This window comes from Octodon degus, unplaced genomic scaffold (genome assembly GCF_000260255.1).
Source record: "Octodon degus isolate 3935 unplaced genomic scaffold, OctDeg1.0 scaffold00034, whole genome shotgun sequence".
NCBI lineage: Eukaryota > Metazoa > Chordata > Mammalia > Rodentia > Octodontidae > Octodon > Octodon degus.
Window position 1 is genome coordinate 885,625 of NW_004524610.1, and position 5,986 is coordinate 891,610.

At 43.6% G+C, this 5,986-nt stretch overlaps 1 pseudogene; it reads right to left on the bottom strand.

Moving 5' to 3' along the window:
• Window positions 1–2,411: 2,411 nt before the first annotated feature.
• On the bottom strand, window positions 2,412–2,783 carry LOC105742067 (annotated as a pseudogene).
• Window positions 2,784–5,986: the final 3,203 nt, after the last annotated feature.

Consider the following 5,986-nt stretch of genomic DNA (forward strand, 5'->3'; position numbering starts at 1 on the left):
CATCCAGAGTGCTGAGATTATAGGCGTGTGCCACCATACCTGGCTGTTGTTCTCATAGGAGCCAATGTACTTTTAGTAGATCCAATCTACAGCTTAGAAAAATGAGGCTTGGTATATTTTAAAAGTTTCTGTTTCAAACAGTTAGGGGGTAGCAGAATTGGGAATGAAATTCAAACTATGTGACTGAAGTCTGAACTTTATCTGTAACCCTAATATTAAACTGACGTTAACTGGGGAATTTTGTGGGTTATCAATATCCCTCTCATCTTTAGGATCTGGAATATATCACTAGGGCAATCCCCACTTCTTTCAGCAAGTACATGTTTTACATATAATGATCAATTCAAAGTTTAGAATAGTTTTCTCATTGAACAAGAAACAATAAAAAGGCAAATAAGGGGCCAGGGAGATGGCTCAGTAGAATAAGCACTTGCCTGGCAAGCACAAGGGCCTGAGTTCAATCCCTGCTTCTGTAAAAAAAAAAAAGGTTCACATTGCAAATGCCTAGTTTAAAAAAAAAAAAAAAAAAAAAAAAAGGCAAACACAACCATAATCAATTATAGGAGAAAAATAGTCCTTGGACTACATGAAATTGCATTCTAACCATTGCTATAAACTAATCATAGCTTAATTTTGGATTTGAATAAAGCTCTCGGAGATAATGGCAAGGTCATAAGCCTATTGTTATTAATTATAACAGTAACAATGCTTAAGCAAATATTTAAGTTCTGATGAGCATTTTTAAGATATATGAGACCATCTGCCACATGCCCATTGAATTATGAGATTGATGGCAAATTGGCACTCGGGCAACATGTAAGCTTTGGCTAGGAACTGGGTCTGGTCTCTATGAACTTTACATTTGGCTTCATATTTACCTAAATACGTGCTATTAGGTCAACTGGCTTAAACAATCAGCCTGTTCATTCCTGGTCTGCAGAACTCTGACAACCCAACCCAACTAAATCACATCACAGCAAAAGCCTGGACTTCAGCCTTGTGTCCTGACCATGAAGACGCCAAGCCCACAGGACCACAGCCCAGCAGCCCTGAGTCGTCACCATGGAGAGCCCTGGCCGCAGGGGAAAGTGACGAGCTCGGCGGGGCCCCGGTCCATCTCTCGGCCTTTGTGTTTCCTTACATCTCCGATCTTGACTCCTTGCAAATTTAGCATTTCACTCATATATTTTTGGGGGGGTTGTTGTCGTTTTTGGGTGTGTGTGTGTGTGTGTGTGTGTGTGTGTTTGCAGATCCAGGCACAAGAACTCTGGCCCTTGTGTTTGCCATGCAGGCACTTGAGCCACTGAGCTCCTCCCAGCCCCTCACTGATGTATTTCGATGTAAAACTCAATGAAAAGTTAACACTAGTCCTATTTACTTCCATCTTTCTTTAAATGAAGTGATACTTATGTGAATTAAGACATTTTCAGTGTCTTATTCTGATTCTTAGGAATTTCTAAATGGATAATATATAATAAAAACAAGAAGAGCTGGGTATGTCGGCACATGCCTATAATCCCAGGACTTGGGAGGCTGAGGCAGGAGGATCCTTGTGAGTTCGAGACAAGTCTGGGCTACAAAGTGAACTCAAGGGCAGCCTCAACTGCATAGCAAGACCATGCCTCAAAAAGATAAAAAAAAAAAAAAAAAGCAAGACAAATGTAAATGTGAATAGCACTCTGCATGTAACAGTTGTCCAACGTCCACTAGGGATCACTGTGGAAACCACATGGGAAACTTTTTGATGTCTAAATATCAAAATAAGAAGTCTGTTTTGTCTAGTAGCACTTTCACAAACACATGAGGATGGACCTAACTCACCTGCAGGAGCATAGGACCCTTACTTTCCAATAAGACTTGGCCGAAGAAATAAACAGCCTCCGCCAGCCACCGTCGTTCTTGCAGCCACACGTAGTTGCCAACAGCATCCACAAAGTGAATCACACAACTTGCGTGCTTCTGTAGCTTCCTTTTTTTTTTTCTTCCTCAGTGTATTTGATGCAGGGTCTCACTATGCAGCTCAGACTCATAGTGATCCTCCTGTTTTCAGCCTCCCCAGTGCTGGGATTGTAGGCTTGCCCCACCACACCCATCTCAGTGGCCAGCTAAGTGTGCCCAGGGGCGGGGCCGGCATGGCACGTGGTGTCAGGCATCGAACTCCAGTCCCTGCACTTGCCTAAGCAAGCGCTTAGTCCACCGAGCTATCTAGCCAGCTCTTGTAGCTCTTTTTATATCTGCCATGAATGCTTACCGAAACAGCCTCTCCAAATCTCAGCTGTCCTTTAGTATCTTTACCAACCGTGGACCCACCCAAGGCACTTGTTTCAAGTTACATCATAACTATGCATTTCTTCCCCTCCTCTTACCCATCTTTTTTTTTTTTTTTTTGGTTTCAATTGTACTTTATTTCTTCAGTAGGCTATATTTTAATGGATACACAGCACTTTTACTTGGCATCAATTATGATTTCATTTAGAAATAATTTAGCTTTATCATATCAGCTGGCGTGATTACTGATCTCTCCATTCTTTGGGGGTGACTCTGCCAACAGGGGAGAGGTTCCATTCTATTCCAATTTGTGTTGCTGTATAGGTTCATGTAGCAATACAGAATGTGACTCCACCAACTAATACAGCATTACCATATTTGTCATGAAAATCAGGTGTACGTTTCTGGTGGCTCTGACTTGTTACCATTTGTTGAATGCTTCGCACTGGAAAACAACCTAATGCGTTTTTGGCCAAGGGAAACATCGTGGAGTTGAAGTTGAAACCGTAGTTACTGCAGCTGCTGGCTTGATGCAAATTACTTCCAGATACCCTTGCAAAGAGCCCTCTTACCCATCTTCAATCTCTTCTTTTTCTATGTCCCTCCACAGTCAGAATTTCCCAGAGAAACAAGACAGCCTGTGAGTGACTCGCAAGTGACTCAGCTATGACAACCACTTCATGCTCCCCAGGACATGAGCTGCTATCACAGGGAGAGGACATTCTACCCAGACAAACAGGTTGCAGCTTTCTGCTCACCCAAGATCTGGGTTGGGACACCTGCTCAGACTCTGGGCACATTCTTATTACCTTACTGCAGCACTTAGAAATGTCAGTAGAATCCAACCCAAACCAATGCACTGTAGCCCCAGCAATGCTGAGGCCTTCCTACTTCGCTTAGAACTAGGTCTGATATCACTAATTTTTTCCTGCCTGGAAATCCAACCCAGAGCTTTGCACAGGGTATGTGAGCCTGTGCTCCTGGGCTGCACCCCAGCTTTTCTAGCTGCATGTTGACTCAAGACCAGGGCTGCCCTCTTCAGACTGTGGCCCATGGCTCCTGGCAAGTCCCCTTGCCCTGCAGCTGAACCCTTGTGGCTCTGTACCCACAGACTTCTCCTGGGCAGCTGTTGAAAATCTGTGATCCACAGTAGACTGAAAATCCCAAGGAGGAAAAGAGGTTTCACTGCTGGTTCCCTCAACAGTAGGGGAAGCCACAAAAATGTCCAAATAGGGCTGGAGAGATGGCTCAGTGGTCTAAAGCACCTACTTGGAACAAGCTTGGCAAAGCACAGGGACCACGGTTCAATCCCCCAGCACCACATGCCAGCCAGCCCCGCCCCCTGGTGGGCTGAGCTGGCCACACACACACACACACACACACACACACACACACACTGAATAAATAAATAAATAAAATTTTAAAAAAAAATGTCCAAACACGTAGGCCTTAAAAAGCCAGTATCATATAGTTTGACTTAATAACCATTCAATAAATAGCTACTGACTGGACTAAAAAGCATTCACGATAGTTTTGGCTCTGTGTATGCGTAATCAGCTATCATTATTAACTATTAAAAGAATCTCCTTACAGTCTATGAATGTTCACAGAGTTAGCTAGGTACAAGAGTAAATTCCAACCCTGGGACCTGCGGGACATACAGGATAAGCAGGCTCCCTGGGCTGCTTTGATCCCAGGCAGTTTTCCATTCTCCCGAGCTTTCTCCACTTTTCTGGGAGCTTTAGCTCAGAGTTCTTTGAGTTCTAGTGGGCGGGTTCTGCATGATTTCCTCTGACTTGGCAGGAGGGATCAAGACCCGACCCACCTTCGCCCTCTGCCCCCTCCAGCCTGCCCTCCATCAGGACGGACAGCGGCGGCCACAACTGTCTTTTTTAGCCCTTCTGAAGTGGGGAGACCGCGGCTGGTCCTCTGGCCCAGAACTCAGTCTCACCCAGCACTGATGGTGCCTCTGTGAACGCACCACACAGTGCGAGTGCGCGGGGCACCGACGCTGAAGCCTGCGCCAGCTGAGGCCTCGCAAAGGCACCGGAGAAACATCGCATCTCCTGCATGCGTTTACCACCACCAAGACTTTGGAGGGGGAATGCTGAGGGAGAATGTGTCAAGGCAGTGACAGCGACACGCACCACTCGGAAGCCCAGCCCCACCCCCAGGGTCCTTGTCGGAAGTGCCCTGCTCGCTGCACAGAAGCCCTGCTCAAGCCAGCCCTGAGGGGTGGTGCCAGCTTCCTGCTGGCAAAGACAAAATGAAACAAAACAAAATGTTATTTGGTGACATACAGAAAGATAGTTGTTAACTCAAGTTTGCAGACCAAAAATTAGAGGAAAAAAAGGGCTGCAAGGACAGCCGACATTTTGGCCCTCGCCTTTCAAGGTCAGTGAAGACTCAGGACATAGGAGAACCTGTACTGTAACATCATGTAACTCAGTTGTGCTCCAAATTTTCTGATCAAGAAGATTATGGGGCCACAGAGGAAAATGATCAATGATGTAGAGTGCGCCTAGGAGAGTCACATGGAGAGAAAGCATTCTCTTAGGCTTTCACAGAGAGCAAATTGGTCAAGCAATGGCCATGACTCATCCACATGGCTGACACAAAGGATCTACAAACTGCTGTACAGAGTTTCTGATAAATTCTAAGGGGATTTGGCTGGCCTTATCAGATACAAAAGTTACATTTCTTGTTATATAGGTCTTGCTTTATCTTGGTCTTAACCATCCAGCAGAAAAGTATAAAATCGAGGTATAAAAAGTAAAGCCATATTGATATGCTGAGCTGCAAAAGGCTCAAGTCAACTTCTGACATTGCCAGTCCTACAGATAACCCACTACTATTATGGACTGCTGGACTATATTGGATTGTTTTTGCTGAATTCATGCACCTACAATATTTAAATGGCAATGGAAAACCCATCTCTGACAAAACTAAATAAAAAAGGGGATACAAATGAAGGATCATTTCGTATCTATACATACAAAATAGGATAGAAATACAGCTATTTTTTCTTAATTCAATGAGAAGAAAGATTTGTACTAATAGTGTTTGGACGAGATATCATGTCTGCATCATGTATATGAATAACCACTATGAAGACAACAATTTGCAAAGTATTAATTATTGAAACTGTCCTACTAATCGGTTTTGAAATTGTCTCATTGCTGTTTCTCAATAAAATTAATTTTAAAAAACTACTATAAAAAAAGAAAGTAATAAGCTAAACAAAGGCAGCTGAAAATTGTACTAAATTCTTTGTCAATTGCCTATGATTTGGAATAACTGGCCACTCACTCTAGAGCAGTATTTTCCTCAGAAGATAATTATAAGAAGCCCGCATGTTGGGTGAGTTTTGTGGTTTATGATGAAGCTATATTTGTATGTAAGGAAATGATGAACTGTAACATTTTATACATTAACAGGAAAAACCATGAATTCAATCCTTACGTAGCAGTTAATATACGAAAACATTTATATGTGCTCATTTCCAAGTCGTAATTGATAAGGCTCTCTGCCTGGGGTAATTTTATTTTTTTATTTTATTTTATTTATTTATATGTGTGTGTGTGGCCAGCTCAGCCCACCAGGGGGCGGGGCTGGCTGGCATGTGGTGCTGGGGATTGAACCGTGGTCCCTGTGCTTTGCTAAACTTGTTCTAAGTAGGTGCTTTAGAGCACTGAGCTATCTCACCAGCCCCAAAAGG